The 19,736-nt window shown below is 31.7% G+C and overlaps 1 protein-coding gene across 4 annotated transcripts in view; it reads right to left on the bottom strand.

Annotated features, from left to right (window-relative positions):
* Positions 1-19,736, bottom strand: part of TAFA2 (TAFA chemokine like family member 2) — a 539,444-nt gene that overhangs the window by 131,376 nt on the left and 388,332 nt on the right. For 3 of the 4 annotated variants that reach the window (XR_004229940.1, XM_031940952.1, XM_031940950.1), the window contains one exon: positions 8,242-8,389. The exons of the other annotated variant lie outside the window; for it this stretch is intronic. The gene's annotated coding sequence lies outside the window, so the exon portion shown is untranslated. The remainder of the gene's footprint in view (positions 1-8,241; positions 8,390-19,736) is intronic. 4 annotated transcript variants of the gene reach the window in all.

Here is a 19,736-nt window from a genome sequence, read left to right as displayed (position 1 = left end):
TGCCTTTCCTGCTCCATAGAGTTAGCGTTCTTCTCTTCTTTTTTTTTTTTTTTTTTAAATTTAATAGCCTTTTATTTACAGGATATATACATGGGTAACTTTACAGCATTAACAATTGCCAAACCTCTTGTTCCAATTTTTCACCTCTTACCCCCCCACCCCCTCCCCTAGATGGCAGGATGACCAGTAGATGTTAAATATATTAAAATATAACTTAGATACACAATAAGTATACATGACCAAAACATTATTTTGCTGTACAAAAAGAATCAGACTCTGAATTATTGTACAATTAGCTTGTGAAGGAAATCAAAAATGCAGGTGTGCATAAATATAGGGATTGGGAATTCAATGTAATGGTTTTTAGTCATCTCCCAGAGTTCTTTTTCTGGGCATAGCTAGTTCAGTTCATTACTGCTCCATTAGAAATGATTTGGTTGATCTCGTTGCTGAGGATGGCCTGATCCATCAGAACTGGTCATCATCTAGTATTGTTGTTGAAGTATATAATGATCTCCTGGTCCTGCTCATTTCACTCAGCATCAGTTCGTGTAAGTCTCTCCAGGCCTTTCTGAAATCATCCTGTTGGTCATTTCTTACAGAACAGTAATATTCCATAATATTCATATACCACAATTTATTCAGCCATTCTCCAACTGATGGACATCCATTCAGTTTCCAGTTTCTAGCCACTACAAAAAGGGCTGCCACAAACATTCGTGCACATACAGGTCCCTTTCCCTTCTTTATAATCTCTTTGGGATATAATCCCAGTAGTAACACTGCTGGATCAAAGGGTATGCACAGTTTGATAACTTTTTGAGCATAGTTCCAAACTACTCTCCAAAATGGTTGGATTCGTTCACAACTCCACCAACAATGCATCAATGTCCCAGTTTTCCCGCATCCCCTCCAACAATCATCATTATTTTTTCCTGTCATCTTAGCCAATCTGACAGGTGTGTAGTGGTATCTTAGAGTTGTCTTAATTTGCATTTCTCTGATTAATAATGACTTGGAGCATCTTTTCATATGACTAGAAATAGTTTCAATTTCTTCATCTGAGAATTGTCTGTTCATATCCTTTGACCATTTTTCAATTGGAGAATGGCTTGATTTTTTATAAATTAGAGTTAATTCTCTATATATTTTGGAAATGAGGCCTTTATCAGAACCTTTGACTGTAAAAATATTTTCCCAGTTTATTGCTTCCCTTCTAATCTTGTCTGCATTAGTTTTGTTTGTACAAAAACTTTTCAGTTTGGTATAATCGAAATTTTCTATTTTGTGATCAGTAATGATCTCTAGTTCTGCTTTGGTCATAAAGACCTTCCCCTTCCACAGGTCTGAGAGGTAAACTATCCTATGTTCCTCTAATTTATTAATAATTTCATTCTTTATGCCTAGGTCATGAACCCATTTTGACCTTATCTTGGTGTACGGCGTTAAGTATGGATCAATGCCTAGTTTCTGCCATATTAGTTTCCAATTTTCCCAGCAATTTTTATCAAACAGTAAGTTCTTATCCCAAAAGCTGGGATCTTTGGGTTTGTCAAAGACTAGGTTGCTATATTTGTTGACTGTTTTATCCCTTGAACCTAATCTATTCCACTGATCAACTAATCTATTCCTTAGCCAATACCAAATAGTTTTGGTAACTGCTGCTCTATAATATAATTTTAGATCTGGTACAGCTAAGCCACCTTCATTTGATTTTTTTTTCATTAATTCCCTTGAAATTCTTGACCTTTTGTTTTTCCATATGAACTTTGTTGTTATTTTTTCTAGGTCATTAAAATAGTTTTTTGGGAGTCTGATTGGTATAGCGCTAAATAAATAGATTAGTTTAGGTAATATTGTCATCTTTATTATATTTGCTCGCCCTATCCAAGAGCATTTAATATTTTTCCAATTGGTTAGATCAGACTTAATTTGTGTGAAAAGTGGTCTGTAATTTTGCTCATAAAGTTTCTGATTTTCCCTTGGCAGATAGATTCCTAAATATTTTATATTATCAGTAGTTACTTTAAATGGAATTTCTCTTTGTAACTCTGACTGTTGGATTTTGTTAGTGATATATAAGAATGCTGATGACTTATGTGGGTTTATTTTATAACCAGCAACTTTGCTAAAGTTGTGGATTATTTCTAATAACTTTTTAGCAGAATCTCTGGGGTTCTCTAAGTATACCATCATGTCATCGGCAAAGAGTGATAATTTGGCTTCCTCATTGCCTATTCTTATTCCTTTAATCTCTTTCTCAGCTCTTATTGCTATAGCTAGCGTTTCTAATACAATATTAAATAGTAACGGTGATAGTGGGCAACCTTGTTTCACTCCAGATCTTATTGGGAATGGTTGCAGTTTGTCTCCATTACATATGATGCTTACTGATGGTTTTAAATAGATGCTGCTGATTATTTTAAGGAAAAGTCCATTTATTCCTATACTCTCAAGTGTTTTTAATAGGAATGGATGTTGGATTTTATCAAATGCTTTTTCTGCATCTATTGAGATGATCATATGGTTTTTGTTAATTTGGTTATTAACATGGCCAATTATATTGATAGTTTTCCTAATATTGAACCAGCCCTGCATTCCTGGTATAAATCCTACTTGATCATAGTGTATTATCTTGGAGATGATTTTCTGTAGTCTTTTTGCTAATATCTTATTTAAGATTTTAGCATCAATATTCATTAGGGAGATTGGTCTATAATTTTCTTTCTCTGTTTTCAGCCTACCTGGTTTAGGTATCAGTACCATGTCTGTGTCATAGAAGGAATTTGGTAGGACTCCTTCATTCCCTATTTTATCAAATAATTTATATAGCATTGGGGCCAATTGTTCTTTAAATGTTTGGTAAAATTCACATGTAAATCCATCTGGTCCTGGGGATTTTTTCTTAGGGAGCTGTTTAATTGCCTGTTCTATTTCTTTTTCTGAAATGGGACTATTCAAGCAATTTACTTCCTCCTCTGTTAGTCTGGGAAGTCTATATTTTTGGAGGTAGTCATCCATTTCACTTAGGTTATCAAATTTATTGGCATAAAGTTGAGCAAAATAACTCCTTATTATTTCTCTAATTTCCTCTTCATTGGTGGAAAGTTCTCCCTTTTCATTTTTAAGACTACTAATTTCATTTTCCTCCCTCCTTTTTCTAATCAGATTTACCAAAGGCTTATCTATTTTATTGGCTTTTTCATAGAACCAACTCTTAGTTTTATTAATTAGTTCAATAGTTTTTTTACTTTCAATATTTTTAATTTCTCCTTTTAATTTTAGAATTTCAAATTTAGTATTTGATTGGGGGTTTTTAATTTGGTCTTTTTTTAGTTTTTTTAGTTGCAAGCCCAATTCATTAATCTTTTCTTTCTCTGTTTTATTCAAGTAAGCCTCTAAGGATATAAAATTCCCTCTTATTACCGCTTTGGCTGCATCCCACAAATTTTGGTATGATGTCTCATCATTGTCATTATCTTGAGTGAAATTATTAATTGTATCTATAATTTGCTGCTTCACCCAATCATTCTTTAAGATGAGATTGTTTAGTTTCCAATTACTTTTTGGTCTATTTCCCCCTAACTTTTTGTTGAATGTAGTTTTTATTGCATCATGATCTGAAAAGAAAGCATTTACTATTTCTGCTTTCTTGCATTTAATTTTGAGGTCTTTATGTCCTAATATATGGTCAATTTTTGAATAGGTTCCATGAACTGCTGAGAAGAAAGTATATTCCTTTCTATCTCCATTCAATTTTCTCCAAAGATCTAACATACCTAATTTTTCTAATATTCTATTTACTTCTTTAATTTCTTTCTTATTTGTTTTGTGGTTTGATTTGTCTAATTCTGAGAGTGCAAGGTTGAGATCTCCCACTATTACAGTTTTGTTGTCTATTTCTTCTTGCAACTCTCTTAACTTCTCCTTTAGGAAGTTGGATGCCATACCACTTGGTGCATATATGTTTAATATTGATATTGCTTTGTTGTTTATGCTACCCTTTAGGGGGATGTAGTTTCCTTCCTTATCTCTTTTAATTAGATCAATTTTTGCTTTTGCTTGATCTGAGATAAGGATGGCTACCCCTGCTTTTTTGACTTCACCTGAAGCATAATAGATTTTGCTCCAGCCTTTTACCTTTACTCTATATGTATCTCCCTGCTTTAAATGTGTTTCTTGTAAACAATAGTGCTCTTCTCTTCATAAAATTATATTCTTAAAATTATTTTTCATATTAACAAGCATTTTTTATCTCCTGCCTCCCTCCTCCTATTGAAAAAAAGAAAAACAAAACTCATTTAACAAATTGACATCTTTAAATGATGCATTTTGACCTTATATCAGTAAATGGCAAGAGATGTTAGTCTATGTTTAGTTTCAGTCATACTATTTTCCAGTTTTCCCAGCAATTTTTACCAAATAGTGAGTTCTTATCCCAGAAGCTGGAATCTTTGAGATAATCATACATTGGATTACTACAGTGATTTACTACTATGTCCTGTATGTCTAATCTATTCTATTGATCCACCGCTCTTTTAGCCAGTATGAAATTGCCTCTTTATAATATAGTTTTGCCTCTGTTTTGGATGAGCCACCTTCTTTTGCATTTTTTCATTAATTCTCTTGATATTCTTAATTTTTTATTCTTCCAGATGAATCTTGTTATTATTTTTTCTAGCTCTATAAAATATTTTTTTGGTCGTTTGATTGGTATGGCATTGAACAAGTAAATTAATTTAGGTAGAATTGTCATCTTTAGTATAATGGCTCTAACTACCTATGAGCAATTGATATCTTTCCATTTTCTTGGATATGACTTTATTTCTGCAAAAAGTGTTTTGTAACTGAGTTCATAATAGTTTTTCTTGTCAGGTAGATTTCCAAATATTTTATAATGTCTACATTTATTTTAAATGGAATTTCTCTATCTCCTGCTGCTGGATTTTATTAGAATCATATAGGAATGATGATGATTTATATATTTGTTTTATATCCTCCAACTTTGCTAATGTTAATTATTTCAAGTTTTTAGTTATTTTTTCTAGATGTGCAAACATATCATATTGCAAAGAGTGAAGCTTTGACAAATTTTTACAGCATAACTGAAAAAAGCCTTTACAATCAAAGCTGGTGGTTTTCTAGTAGCAATGTATGACTGTGAGAGTTGGAGAGAGGAAAACTGAGTGCTGCAGAAGCAACACTTTTCAATTATGGTGCTAGAGAGGAAATTTGAGAGTCCCTTGGACAGCAAGGACATCAAACTAGTCAATATTTTAAAAAATTAATTCTGACTATTCACTGGAAGGTCAAATGCTGAAGCTAAAGCTTAAATACCTTAGTCACATAATGAGAAGACAGGACTCATTGGAAAAGATGTTGGGAAAAATTGAAGATAAAATAGAAGGTGATGGCAGTGGATGGGATAGATAAATACTGTCATGGACAGACTGGTAAATAGCGGGGGGTGGAAGAGCCTGATGTCCTCTGATCCATAATGTTACAAAGAGTTATGCACGATTGAATGACAGAATAACAACAACAAAATTCCCAATCTATACAGAGGTACCATGCAAACCAAATAGAAAACTGCATAAAAACCAGGATTTTTTATACCAGTGGAAGCACAGACCTAGCACATGCTATGTTGCCTTGCATATAGCACATATGTAATAAATATTTTTGAAATGCCTCATCACCAGCAATATCTATTAAAATTCCATTATAGCATTTGTATTAAGACCAACATTTACATAAACTTTAGAGTTTGCAAAGCACTTTACATATTGACTCATTCAATCTTCACAACAACCCTATTAGATAGGTGACATTGTTATGCCCAATTTACAATGAGAATTTTAATTTTACATTAAAATTGCACTTTTGGCAGAATGATTAAAACAAAAGAAACTTAGATCAGAAGTCACTTAAAACCTTGTAATAAGTATGAAGGTTATCAAATAAGTAGCTATCAGAAGCCCAAGCCTTTTTTAAAAATTAAAATTTCTCTTCTTAGCAGCATCCATTAATATAAAAAATATTCAGATATATAAACAAAATGGGAAAAGATGGCATACAAAAGTGTAAATTCCATTATTTATGTGTTCAAGCTATTTCTTGGCCCATTTACTTGGGGCCAATTAAGTGGCTCAGTGATGTCAGGAAAGTCCATGTTCCTGAATTCAAATTTGGCTTCAGACATTTACTGAATGTGTGAATCTGGGCAAGTTACTTAAAATCCCAATTGCCTCCAAGAAAACAAAACAAAACAAAAGAAACCCAGCTATGTACACAAATGAGGTCACTAAGAGTTGTACACATCTGAAACAATTAAATAACAAAATGTGCCCAACATTGTGCTAATCCCTGGGGATTCCAAGAAAACCAAAAGACAGTCCCTACAATATAGGAAACCTCTGGGATTTGCATAATCAACCATAGGCAGTGATAACTGAAAGCTAGGTAGAACAAACTCACCCTATTTGAATTCTTTAAATTGATAGTTTTGTGTAAATAATGCTATATATATTCAAATGGATTTTGGCAGAAAAGAGTTTCCCCACCCAGATATAAGGGGAAAAGAGGGAGACAATATATAGATAACATGTATTAAGGGTAAATAGGAAATAATCTCCAAGGGAAGGCATCTTTTTTTTTTTTTTAATAGGGTTGAGTTGGGCCAAGCTCCAGTAGCTTGGGGGAGCTGATTGTTAAATATCTGTCTAAGCAGTTACAACTGAGAAATAGGGAGAAATTTATTATTTTGTTAATTGTTGAGCCTTGAAGAAAGTGATGGAAAAAAATGTTAATAATGTTGATTAAACTTAAAAGTATGTCCCGCATACATTTCTTTTTTCCTAAACTGGGTTATTAAACATTTACCAACATAAATGTATTACAAGTCTATTGGTTTTTGCATCAAAACCATTTTTTAATAGATCTGCAACTTCATCAGTTTAGGGTGTTAAATGCTAAAGAAATTCACTGCCTCCCTCCTGCTATTAAGCCAATCTTAGATATTTGCCTAGGACAGTGGTAGGTAACCTTACTTGCCTTAGATCACAACTGCGTCCAAAAGGACTTGAACTCAGGTTATCCTTATTCTGAGATCATGTGCTCTCTAGCCTATTTCATCTATATTATTTCACCAAGCCTGATTATCACTGCTTTGATTCTCTTGAGGATCATTAGGAGGATGCTACAAGATTGTGCATTTAATAGCTCTCCAGTCTTTTTAACTTGCCCTGTTGATGCCACTGCACTAGCAACCACCATGCAAATGCTTTGAAAAAACCAGACTGCTTTGTCAATCCGAATTAAGCCTGAGCCTATTTAGCTCAGGCTCGCTTTCTGCTTCATGAAATCACTTCTCAAACCCTCTACAAGCAATTTTGCTAAGCATGTTTGTTGATTTTTAAAATATGTTCTACAATGTACAAATCTGTTTTTATCTCCAAGCCAGATAAAGAAAATTCACTATGATTATGATTTGAAGGGGAAAATAAGATATCATAGGGTGCCATCTGTAATAGACAATTCGCATGCCATCCATAAGAGTCAAAGTTAACCAAATTAAATATGAAATGTACTAAAAGCTCTTCCATTGAAATCAAGTCCTATTGAATATGCATGCTTTTTTGAATTATCACTGGTAAAAGAGAAAATGAGAATACTTGATATTTACAGATAATCCCAACCTTTCATTTAAGTCTCAGCCTTCTCTTAACATCATATATATATATATATATATATATATATATAGCAACAATCTGAAAGAAAAAGATACAGCTCCTCTTTCTCTCTTTTAGGTTCTAGCCAACACTTTGCAGTTTGACTTCAGTTGTCATTATTCGACTGGAATTGCTCTCTCCAAAGGTAAAATCTCAATTCCTATCTTTCTTGATCTCCCTGCTATATCTGTCCAATCCACCTACTAGACATTTCACAATAAATGTCCCATGGGCATCTCAAATGTAACATGTACAAAGCTTAACTCATTATCACATACACGCACATGCAAACATCACTCTTCTTAGCTTCCCTATTTCTGTTGAGGGCACTACTATTCTTCTGGTCACTTAAAGAAATATCAGCATTATCCTTTACTCCTGACTCTGCCTTACTCCACAGATTCAATCAGTTGGCATACCATGTCATTTCTACCTTCAATTTTCTTGCATCCATCCTCTTTCCTTTATTTAAATGATGGTTACCCAAGTTCACATCCTAATGATCTCTCACCTGAACCATTGATGCAGCCTCCTAATTGGTCTTCCTGCTTCAAGTTTCTCACCTCGTCAGACTGGCCTCCACACAGCTGCCTAAAATGCAGGTCTGACTCTGTCACTCCCCTTCTTAATAAATTTTATCTTCAGTGAGGAATCATAACCTTAGAGTGAAAACACAATCACATAATCAATGCCATACCTAAAACAGTAGCTAAAAGGATGTCCCACAGATGTGACAGTGACCTGGATTGAATTTAAGAGTTATATTCCCAATTGCTTGCTCAATTCTTCCCTAGTGTCCCAGTTCCTCACAACACAGAATAATATGGAACCTGGAATAAAAATATTTAAGAACCATTAACTTAAAAGATTGAGTACTTTCTTTTCTTCAGTACTCATTTCTTATTACCTTTACCAGAGTGAGAGATCAGAAAGATAGGAAGCTTTTGGTAATATTGCATTTCCCTAGACTAATGTCCTGATGTACAAATACAAAGGATTTCCCTTTCCCTGTCTCTCTCTCCCTCTTTCCTTGCCTTTCTCTTTCTCCCTCATTCCCTCTCTCCTCTCTCCTCTTTTCTCTCTTCTGTCTGTCTGTCTGTCTCTCATCCCCTCCTCACAAGTTCAGATTTCCCTCAAGAATGTTATTGTCAGAAAATTCTTGTAGCTTTTCATGGAATTCTTGAACTACCCCATCTGAAGGGAATTTACTGTGACAACATTAATAAGAAGACAGAATTTCATTTATTTCTACACGGAAAAATATTGCAAATTACACTATTTGTACATATGTGTTTGGTATGCAATATAACTATAGTTATTGCAATAAATTATATTTAGTAGAAATAGCAGAATATTGTCAATACTATATTAATATAGTACTTGGGTAATAGCTTAAACACCTGAGCATTTGACTGATTAACAATCCAAGCAGCAGTCACCCAGATGCTGTGAACCATACCCTATATTAAACCTCTGTAATATATTGTTTATATTTTATTGTCTCTTACAATGAGATTTCAATTCCTTTAACTTTCAATTTATTCATTCATTGACATTATAGATTCTTAAAGGGCCCAAATTTCTGGGACTTCCATTTCTGAATCAAAATTGTCCTATGAATATAAATTTTTTGCATAATACCATTGTCACTTTATAGCCATCTTAATGGAAAATGCATGAGATTAACTCTTTCCTTTCCTTTTCCTAGACTAAGTTTGCATACTCCAATATTTCACTGTAAACAATATGTTCTATGGCTCTTCTACTTTCCTTAGCTAGAAAGCAAATGTGATTTTTATAAGATATACTAAAAACGCACAGCAATAACCAAATGGTTATCTATATCATATTAAGAATATTTCCCAACTGTAAGATTTATTAGATTGTGGAATAACACCCCACAGTAATGATGGGAGCTCAGTTGCCTATTTTTTTAAATGCATTGTGAATCAGTCTTCTCTTTTATATCTTGGAAGGGAATTAGACTAAATCATTGACATTTTTGCCATTTGCTAAATGCCTCTATCTAAAACTTATTGACCTTATTATTGCCTTTCACTCTCTAGATTTCAATCAAGGAAAACACAAGGAATCCAGGTGATAACATACAGCATATTTTTTTAAAAACTTAAAATTATATATGTATATTCATTTTTACATATTTCTATATGAGTAGGAGATATATCTGAACAAAAAGGGAAAAAAACACAAAGTGAAAAAAGAAGAAAAGAATGTGAAAATTGTATGCTTTGATCTGCATTAAGTCTCCATAGTTCTCTTTCTGGATATGGATGATATTTTCCATCCGAACGTTATTGTAATTGCCTTGGATCACTGAATTGCTGAGAAGAGCTAAGTCTATCATAGTTGACCATCACACACTCTTGCTGTTACTGTGTACAGTTCATGTAAATTTACACAAACTGATTCTGTATAAATCTTTCCAGACTTTTATGAAATCAGCCTATTCAGCATTTCTTATAAAACAATAACATTCCATTATTTTTATATATTATAACTTATTTATTTATTCATCAATTGATGGGCATCCACTCATTTTCCAATTTTTTGTCGCCACAGAAAGAGCTGTTGCAAATATTTTTGCACATGGAGGTCCTTTTTCCTCTTTTATGATCTCTTTGGGATATAGAACCAATTGTTGCTCGAAGTAATACTGCAAAGGTTCAAACTCAAATAAGAAACCAAATCTGGAGTTAACAATCTGCTTTCCAGGCAATACTGAATCTAAAAAAAGTAAGTTATGGTAGCATAGGTAGCATTAAAAAAAAAAAACTTACTTGGAATAGATTTCAACAATAAACTAGATTTATTTATACGATATACTTTTATTTATACTTGATACTTTTATATATATTTTTATTTATACTTTATTCATTTATACTAGATTTATTTAACAATAAATTAGCAATAATAATTTTAGCACATTTCTCTTGAAAAAAGGGTATATATGTCAATACTCCATAAACTAGATTTTTACTGAAATATATGGTAAACATATTGGTCAGATAGTCTATGCCACATCTTGATGGGTTCTCCCTTCTCTAGCACTTATTATTTTTCTCTCTCCTTTGCTAGTTCACATATGCCATCCTTTATTTTGTATGTGTCCAGCTTCACCAAATAGATTGCAATATTTAATCACATAGGAGATTAATAAAACACAGTTATATTTAATAAATGCTTAATGATTAGGAGAGAGGAACTAAATCTATAATTTCAGTGGTAAAGGCAACTGCTGAGTAAGAAAAATTCCTTTACCAATGGAAGCTCGCATCTTCTCTACCACTTAAAGTCAAACAGCTGTCCAGAACATTGAAAAATTAATAATCTGCCCAGAAACAAACAAATAAAATGTATCAGAATTGAGACTTAAACCCAAGTCTTTCTGCCTTTGAAACTGACTCTTCTTCCATTACTCCATGGTGCTTCTTTTAACAATAATTAATGATGAATTTATTATTTAATATGTTTAGGTTTTGGTTTGTTTTTTTTTTCATAATGGGGATAATATGGTGATAACTACTGAATTTCATTTGAAGGGGAAATTTTATTTTGACTTGTAGATTTATGGAGAAAAATCTTCATGGTATTTCATTATAAATGAGGTTACCTGATTTTTGTGCTCATTCAAAAAGCTGTTTGAGATTCAGATGAATGAGACTAAGAGCCATTCCCCAATTGATAAGTGGTTTAAGAATATGAACAGGTAGTTTTCAAAGGAAGAAATTCAAGTTATTAGCAACCATATAAAAATGCTCAGGATCAATAATAGAGAAATGCAAAGGTTCTACCTTTTATCCATCAAATGTTTAACAATGACAAAAAAGGAAACATAAAATATTAGGCCAAAGAAAAAGAAAAGAAAACAGACACACTAGTATTCTAGTGTCAAAATTGTGATTTATCCCAGTCTTTTTGGAAAGCAATATGCAACTATGCTCACAAAAGTTATTAAATGCATACTCTTTAATCTGGCTATATCATTACCAAGTCAATATCCTAAAGAGATTAAAAAAATTAAATTTTTTTAATCAAAAGAAAAAAAAGACCTATTTTAAAAGTTTAATTATTTAAAATTTATTTTAAAAATGCAAAAAGAAAAAATATTGCCATGTGCACAGCAGAATAAGAGAAGATTCAAAATATTTTTTGAATTTCCATTCTAAGAAATCATAGATGATAAATAATACACATTGTGTTCAGAACTATCCATCTTTTTTTTTTTTTTGCTTCCTTGTAGCTTTTTTTTCCTGCTGTACACTTTATTCTTTTTTTCCTTTTTCCTTCCCACCCTACCTTCCCAAAGAAGACTACAATTAAACATAGATATACATACATATCCACATAGAAACATAGATATCTCTAATCACACTCATATATATACATATATATTAATATACATCTATATAAGGAAGCTATGTATCTTTGTCCAATATTTGTCTGTATATGGATAACATCCTCCTTCATAAGTCCAAGTCTTTCTATATTTTTCAAATCTAAATCATTTTCTATACCATAGCAATACTCCAATCTTATACTATGTAGTTGTTTAAAGTAGTCTAAAACAATATTGATTAATATGGTTGACATTTGATATAGTTTTCTTATTTTTGTCTTTTGATTAAATCTATCTTATCTTTAACTTTATCTAGAATTAATGAATACTATGCCTGTTTTTTTCTAATAAATTTTACATCTGATCATATGTCTGGATATATCTCTTATGTCCTGTCCCTGCTGCTTTATTTCTACCCATTATGTTGCCTCACTATTATTCAACCTACTCCCTCTCCCTAGATCTCTCTCATCCTCTCTCCCTACTCTTTCTTTCTCTCTTTATCCCATTCCCATTAATCTACACATCTTTTTATAACCCCCTTGTTCTGAACAGACTCATTTTGTATAAAAAAACAGAAGTTGGAAAATTGCTAAAACAAATTATGATGTATGAGTATAAGGGACATTATTAGAATGTTAATGTAATATCTATCAAAAATGAGTTTCTCAAACATTATATGCAATAGTTTCACATTTTTGTTTTATTATTTACTTTCTTGTGGCTTTTCCTTTTTGTTCTGATTTTTCCCAATATGAACCATATGAAAAATATATTAAAATAATTGTTTTATATGCATAGATATATACATATATACGTACGTGTGTGTGTGTGTGTATGTGTGTGTGTGTGTGTGTTTGTTTATAACCTAGATCACATTACTTACTCTCTTAAGGAGGTGACGGTAAGGGAAGGAGGAAGAAAAATCTTACCAAAAATGAATGTTGAAAGGTATCTTTGCATATAATTGGAAAAATAATTTACCTTTAATATAAAGTTTAATTAAGTTTTCTTTTTTTAAAAAATGATCTTGACAGCAATGGCTGTCTTATTTTTTATTTGAATCTCCAGGGCTTAGTACAGTGCTTTCTACATATTAATCACAATAAATGATTCATTATTGCATAATGCCATAAAAATGATGAAATGTATATTTTCACAGGAAACCAGGAGATCTCTATGAACTGATGCAAAGTGAGATAAACAGAACTAGAAAAAAATTTATACAATGACAAGATTATAGAAAAAAAATTTAAAAGTCTTTAAAACTCTAATCAATCCAATAATAAGTCAGAAGCCTGGAGGACAGAGTATGAAACACACCACCTTCACCCTGATAAAGAATTGATGGACTTAAAATGCTGAATTGGAAAAAACAAATTTGAATACTGTTTAATGTAGGAATATTTTTCTGGATTATACAATTTATTATGAGGATTTTTGTTAATTATTGTTCAGTTAGAGGGGAACAGTTGAGGGAGAGATGATAAATATATTAATCTGTTGTACTGAAGACATCATAAAGTTAACATATCCAATACACAATTCATTATTTTTCCCTCCAAACCCACTCTTCTTCCAAACATTCTGATTTCTGTCAAAGACAGCACCATTCTTCCAAAACAATCATAGTCTAGGTATAACATTTAACTCCTCAATCATTCCACAAATCTATTTGCCAAAAAAATTTTTTTTCTATCTTTTTGCAGTCTTTAGATGAATCCCCTTGTATCCACATATACAGATGTCACCCTAGCTCTAACCCTCATCACTTCTTATCTATACTTCTTATCTCCTAATTGGTCTCCCCGACTCAAATTTCTCACTATTTCAGTTTATCCTGGAAAAGATTCCCAAAGTGATTTTTCTTTAAATACGCATCTTACCATATCAATCATCTACTCAATGAATTCTAGTGGTTCTCTGTTGCCTTTATGATAAAATAACTCCTCTGCTTAGCTCTTAAAGACCTTCATTACTTGGCACCAATATATCTTTCCAGGTTTCTATGAATTATTTCTATTACCACACTTCATGATCCAGCCAAATTGGTTCCTTACACATAGCTTTATATCTTTTATCTCTCTGCCTTTGCCTGGTAGCGTCCCATGTCTAGAATATAGTTTGCCAACTTCTGCCTCATAAAATCTCTCTCTTTCTTCATTTCTTTTTTGCACAAGGGGCTCTTAATTTACAGTCTATAAATGTTTTGTTTTAATATTTTGATAACTATTTCAATATGTTGGATTTTTTTATAATCCTATTTTATTTCATACATTTAAAAATTTCATTCTCAAAAAGTATCCACAGACTTCTCCAGACTAGCAAAGGGGTCCATAATGCAAAAAAGTTTAAGAATTCATATTCTCTATAATGTTTTTCCTAATCCCTACAATTTGCCATTCTTCTTCTCTCTATTAATGTATCACCAAACCACTGTTGAGGAAGTTGAGATAATTGAATTTTGAAAAATAAATTAAACCTCTGAGATATCCATTGACTTTTGAGAAGGTAGGAACAAAAGACACTGAGTACATTAAAAGGCACATATTTCAAGATAGTTCAGTAAAATTATTATGTTTTAAATAGATTAAGGTTAAGGTAGCCTGGTGGCAAGGGAATGAGGAAGCTTAAAAAAGAAATTGCTTCTTATCTACACATTTCTATAATTTTAAAATGAATTAACAAGGCCCATCAGAATTTGGTTCTAGAACCAACAAAGGTTTTGAAATGTATACCAGAATGCTGCCTTAGTGATCCTTCAGGTGACATATTAAACTGAAGGGGTACCACCTCATCACTGATGACTGTCCAAAAAGCAACTATAGAATTTCAGACCTAAATGGAGTTACAAGTATCTTAATTAGTTTTAGTAATTTCCTCAGGCTGAAATCATATCACCAAATATAACTATCTATGCTTTGTTTTTGTATTATAAATGACATCCCAGCCAACATAACTCCTGGTTATTATCCAAAGATAAGAGAACTGCATCAGGCTCTCCAAAAATTCTACTCAGGGAAATACAATCAATGTAAGTTCTTCTAAAATGTGAATATAATGAACCTGTGAATATCATGTACCACAAAGAGCAATATTCAATTATCAAAACAGATGTTTAATAAAGCATATCTCCCATTGATGTGTCAATATGACTAAATGCAATGACAAGAGAGGAAATTCGCAGAATATTTGGATCAGCAATGTCTTGGCTTTAAATATTCATAATATGTCACTTTATCTGCCCATGGCATGATATAATATGAGAGCATGTTGCTACTACACAATCCTGGTATTTTTACCTCCTGTACATTTTGGCATCTAGTATTAATATGTATCCTTTGTTATGTTTTTTTTTAAGTGAATGAGTGAAAAGCTGAAAGATAAAAGGTCTTTATTTTCATTATAGGTCAGTCTATGCAGATTTCCCCATTCACAATCTCTAAAATCTCTAATCTCTAAATGTGTCTCTTATGAATTATGAGTGTCTTCCATATAGTTCTTCTAAAGAATTAGAATGTATTATAGGATTTCTATTTCTTTATGATTAATATGCATCCTTGCTTTAAGAGTAGCCAGGAATAAGTGAATCAGGCAAATTATACACAAGATGAAGAGTTCTAGTTCCAAACTTTCAAAGAAGATGCCATTTTATATAAAGAAAGGAGAAAGGCACAATACCAGGGACAAGTGTATCTTTGTTCTTCTTCCATTCATTGTCTTTTGTTTTATATTTTCTGTACAGCAAATACATCTAAAAGCACAATCTTCATAGAAATAATGACTCTATTTGCTGACAGCCTCCAACATAACATTCTATAAACAAGGAATTTCAGAATACAATCAATTCTTCACTAATGATATGTGAGCATTACACACACACATTATATATATATATATATATATATATATATATATATATATATAATACACACACACATACATATATATGTAATATGTATGTATATATAGGGAGTTACCCATTTAAATATTTTTTAATATAAACCTGGCTTTTCCCTTCTGGCCAAGATTCCCTGTTATTAATTGTAGTTATGTGAACAGATAATGCAAAGTGACTTAAATATATACTTAAAAACATTAGAAAGAAAGATATCTAAGAAAGAAGAAAAATAAGAAAATGTGATTTACAGTTTCCTAGGAACCATCCCTTTGAGATTTTGTTTTCACTGACTCATGTCAGGACAAACCTTTCTTTCTTTTTTTTCATTTAAAGTGACTTTTAAAATATGTACTAGAAAATTATCAACCATCATGAACATTTATAGATAAAGAGAACAGGAAATAAAAATTGTAAATACAATTGTAAATCATATTGATTATTCTTACTAATAATGCACAGTCAACAAAGTATTACTAATATTATTTTGCTTTAATGTGACCCAAATTGAACCTCCCTTTAGTTTCTTTATTTTTTACATGTTTTTGAATAACTATTGCTGCCTGTCCTACTCTCATACAAAGCCTACCCCAAAAGCAAAAGTCCTCTTTTTAATAAAAGTATAGTTGAGCAAATTAATATGTGAAGTTCTGACTTCACAGTCTGAGCTGTCTGAAAAATGTATATTTCATTATGCACCCATAATTTATCACCTCACTACCAAAAGGTAGAAACCATGCTCCTACATTGTTTTTTTGGAGTCATTAGTCAGAATTTTTAAAATATGTTAAGGTTGTTTTCTTATGCATTTTTGCAGTCATTCAATAAATAGTTAATCTGGTTCTGCTCCCTTCATTCTGCAACAGTTCATAAATCTTCCCAAATTTCTCCAAATATGAAATTTCTTTTTTCTAATTGCCAAATAATGTTATATTACATTCATAAATTATAATTCATTCAGTCATTCTTCCATTAATGAGTAGCCACTTTGTCTCCAGTTTTTTGCAAGACCCCCCAAAAAAGTATAGCCATAATTAGTTTTTCTTTTTACAAATAGAGATCCTTTCTTCTTTTATAGGTCTAGTAGAGTTATTTGGGGATCAAAGAATAGGTAGTTTACTGATTCTTGGTGTATAGATCCAAAATGATTTCCAGAATGCTTAGGTTATTTAAGAACACCACAAACCATGTATTAGTGAGTCTTTGCTTTTATTTTTTTCCCAAGAATAGTTATTTTCTTTGTCATGTTTGTCAATATGATAATTGTGAGAAGAAAAAATATTAGAGTTTGAATTTGTATTTCTCTTATTATTAGTGATTTGAAGTATTTTTTCCTGTTTCTCGAGAATTTCCTATGCTTTGACTATCTGCTACTGGGAAATAGTTCTTGATTTTATATACTGATATTGATTACCCATACATCTTTGATAAGAGGAAGTATTATGATATGAAAAAAAAGCTGACCTCAACTATTTACTAGTTGTGTGAATAATCCTGGTCAAATCACTTAACCTTTTCTGCCTCAATTTTTTGATCCATCAAACAAACTGGGAAAGGAAATGGCAAGCCACTCCAGTGTCTTTGCCACAAAAATTTCAAATGGAGTCACAATGCATTGGACATGGCTGAAATAACTAAAAAACAATAGTAATTTTTAGCAGAATTTCTTTTTCTACTTTTCTCTGCTAATTTTTGTTACTACTGAGCAGAAATGATAATTTGTGTTGATTTATGTCCTATAGTTTTACTGAAATTAAAGTTTCTATTAAATTTTGGTTGAATCTCTTAGAAATTTCTAAATAAAAATATTATATCATCTATACAAAGTGATACTTTTGATTCTTCTATGACAATGTTTGTTGCCTTACTTTATTATTTCTTGTCTTATAACCATAGAAAATCATTCTAGAACTAGTGGTAATTATGGTTATCCACGTTTCACCCATTACTTTATTGGAAAGGCTTCTAGTGTTTACTCATTAAAAATGATGGCTTTAAATAGGCATTATTCATTAAGGAAAGCCTAATCCTATAATTTCTAATTTTTTTTCATATAAAAATGTATTCTTTCAAAAGATTTTCTGCAACACATGATTTTATTTTTGTTATTAATATGGTATATTGAACAACTAAGCAGTCCTGATCCTAGTTTATAATCTTTTTAATGTCATCTCTCTGCAAAAAGCTTACATTTATATTCTTTATAGATATTATTCCATTGTTTTATTTCTCTAAGGTTACATTCTATCTCATCTTAAATAACTTGTATTACCTTCTTTATTTGTGTTATTAGAATGTAAGATTCATGAGGACAGGAACTATTTTGCCTTCTTTTATTTTTCCCTTGCTTAGTATAGTGCCCAACACATAGTATTCATTTAAGAAATAGTTGTTGATTGAAAGATTAAAAACCCTTCACCTTCAGTTTCCTCACAAGAAAAGAGGAATAGAGCTTTTTCTCTCTCAAAGGATTATAACAGTAAAATGAAATGAGTCCTGAAGGAAAACTTTTAAATGTTATATAAATTTCAGAGCTTTATAGAAACTTAGAGACCATGTTTTATTGGTTTTTATAGCTATTCCTGTTGTCTTATCCATCAGGAAACAGTTATTAGATGCTTATTTTAGGCCAGGCACTGTTAGGCCCTAGAAGAAACATATGAACAAAAGTTCATATGATGTTTTGATCTATTCTATCCTTCTTGTTTTATTCATGTGGAGCTGGAATATGTAGAAGTTAAGGGACTTGGTCAGAGTCACACAGATTTCTAGAAGCAGAGTCAAAACTGAAAGCTATGTGTTCTGACTTCCAAGATAATACTCTTACGTATTCCTATTCCTAAGACCCAAGGAATATAACATGGACTCAAAATTTTACAATTGGAAAAAAATGTGCAAAAGGTGATGATTCTCCTAAAAGCACACATGCATAAAATCAGTAGTAAAATTAAGGTTTACGTTACATTGAATTCCCAATCCCTATATTTTTGCCCACCTGCATTTTGGATTTCTTTCACAGGCTAATTGTACAATATTTCAGAGTCTGATTCTTTTTGTACAGCAAAATAATGGTTTGGTCATGTATACTTATTGTGTATCTAATTTATATTTTAATATATTTAACATCTACTGGTCATCCTGCCATCTGGGGGAGGGAGTGGGAGGAAAGAGGGGAAAAATTGGAACAAGAGGTTTGGCAATTGTCAATTCTGTAAAGTTATCCATATAACCTGTAAATAAAAGGCTATTAAATAAAAAAATAAAAAAAAACTAAGGTTTATCCCTGAATTATATGGGTTTGTTCATTTTTCTGTTTGTTTTTTTTTTTTGTCTCTAAGACTGATACTGTGGACATTGTCTCCTTGAATGAGAGGTTCTTAAATATTGTTAATAAACAGCTACCACATTTTGGGGGGAATCAGAAGGCCAACATAATTCAAAAAGTCATCATCACCTTTCATGTGGAAGTAATTATAAAAATGCTCCATTTTAACTTCTCTTTCATTTTACAAATACATTTTGCAAATTATTCTTATCAGTATAAGAGTTTATGGCAGGTTCCCAGTGTCCCTAAAAAGCACCATTCTAGCAATTGTATTATAGAACATGATCACTTACTCTTGATGTACACTTCTCAATCTCTCCAATGCTAACTGAACTTTCTAGTCTAGCAATGTTGATATCCAATATTTTGGACTAAAAAGGGAATTATAAATCATTGGATTAATCCTCTTCATTTAACCAATCAGGA

The sequence above is a fragment of the Sarcophilus harrisii genome, chromosome 5 (genome assembly GCF_902635505.1).
Source record: "Sarcophilus harrisii chromosome 5, mSarHar1.11, whole genome shotgun sequence".
NCBI lineage: Eukaryota > Metazoa > Chordata > Mammalia > Dasyuromorphia > Dasyuridae > Sarcophilus > Sarcophilus harrisii.
The sequence above is the reverse complement of the archived record's forward strand: the minus strand, read 5'-3'. Positions and strand labels throughout refer to the sequence as shown.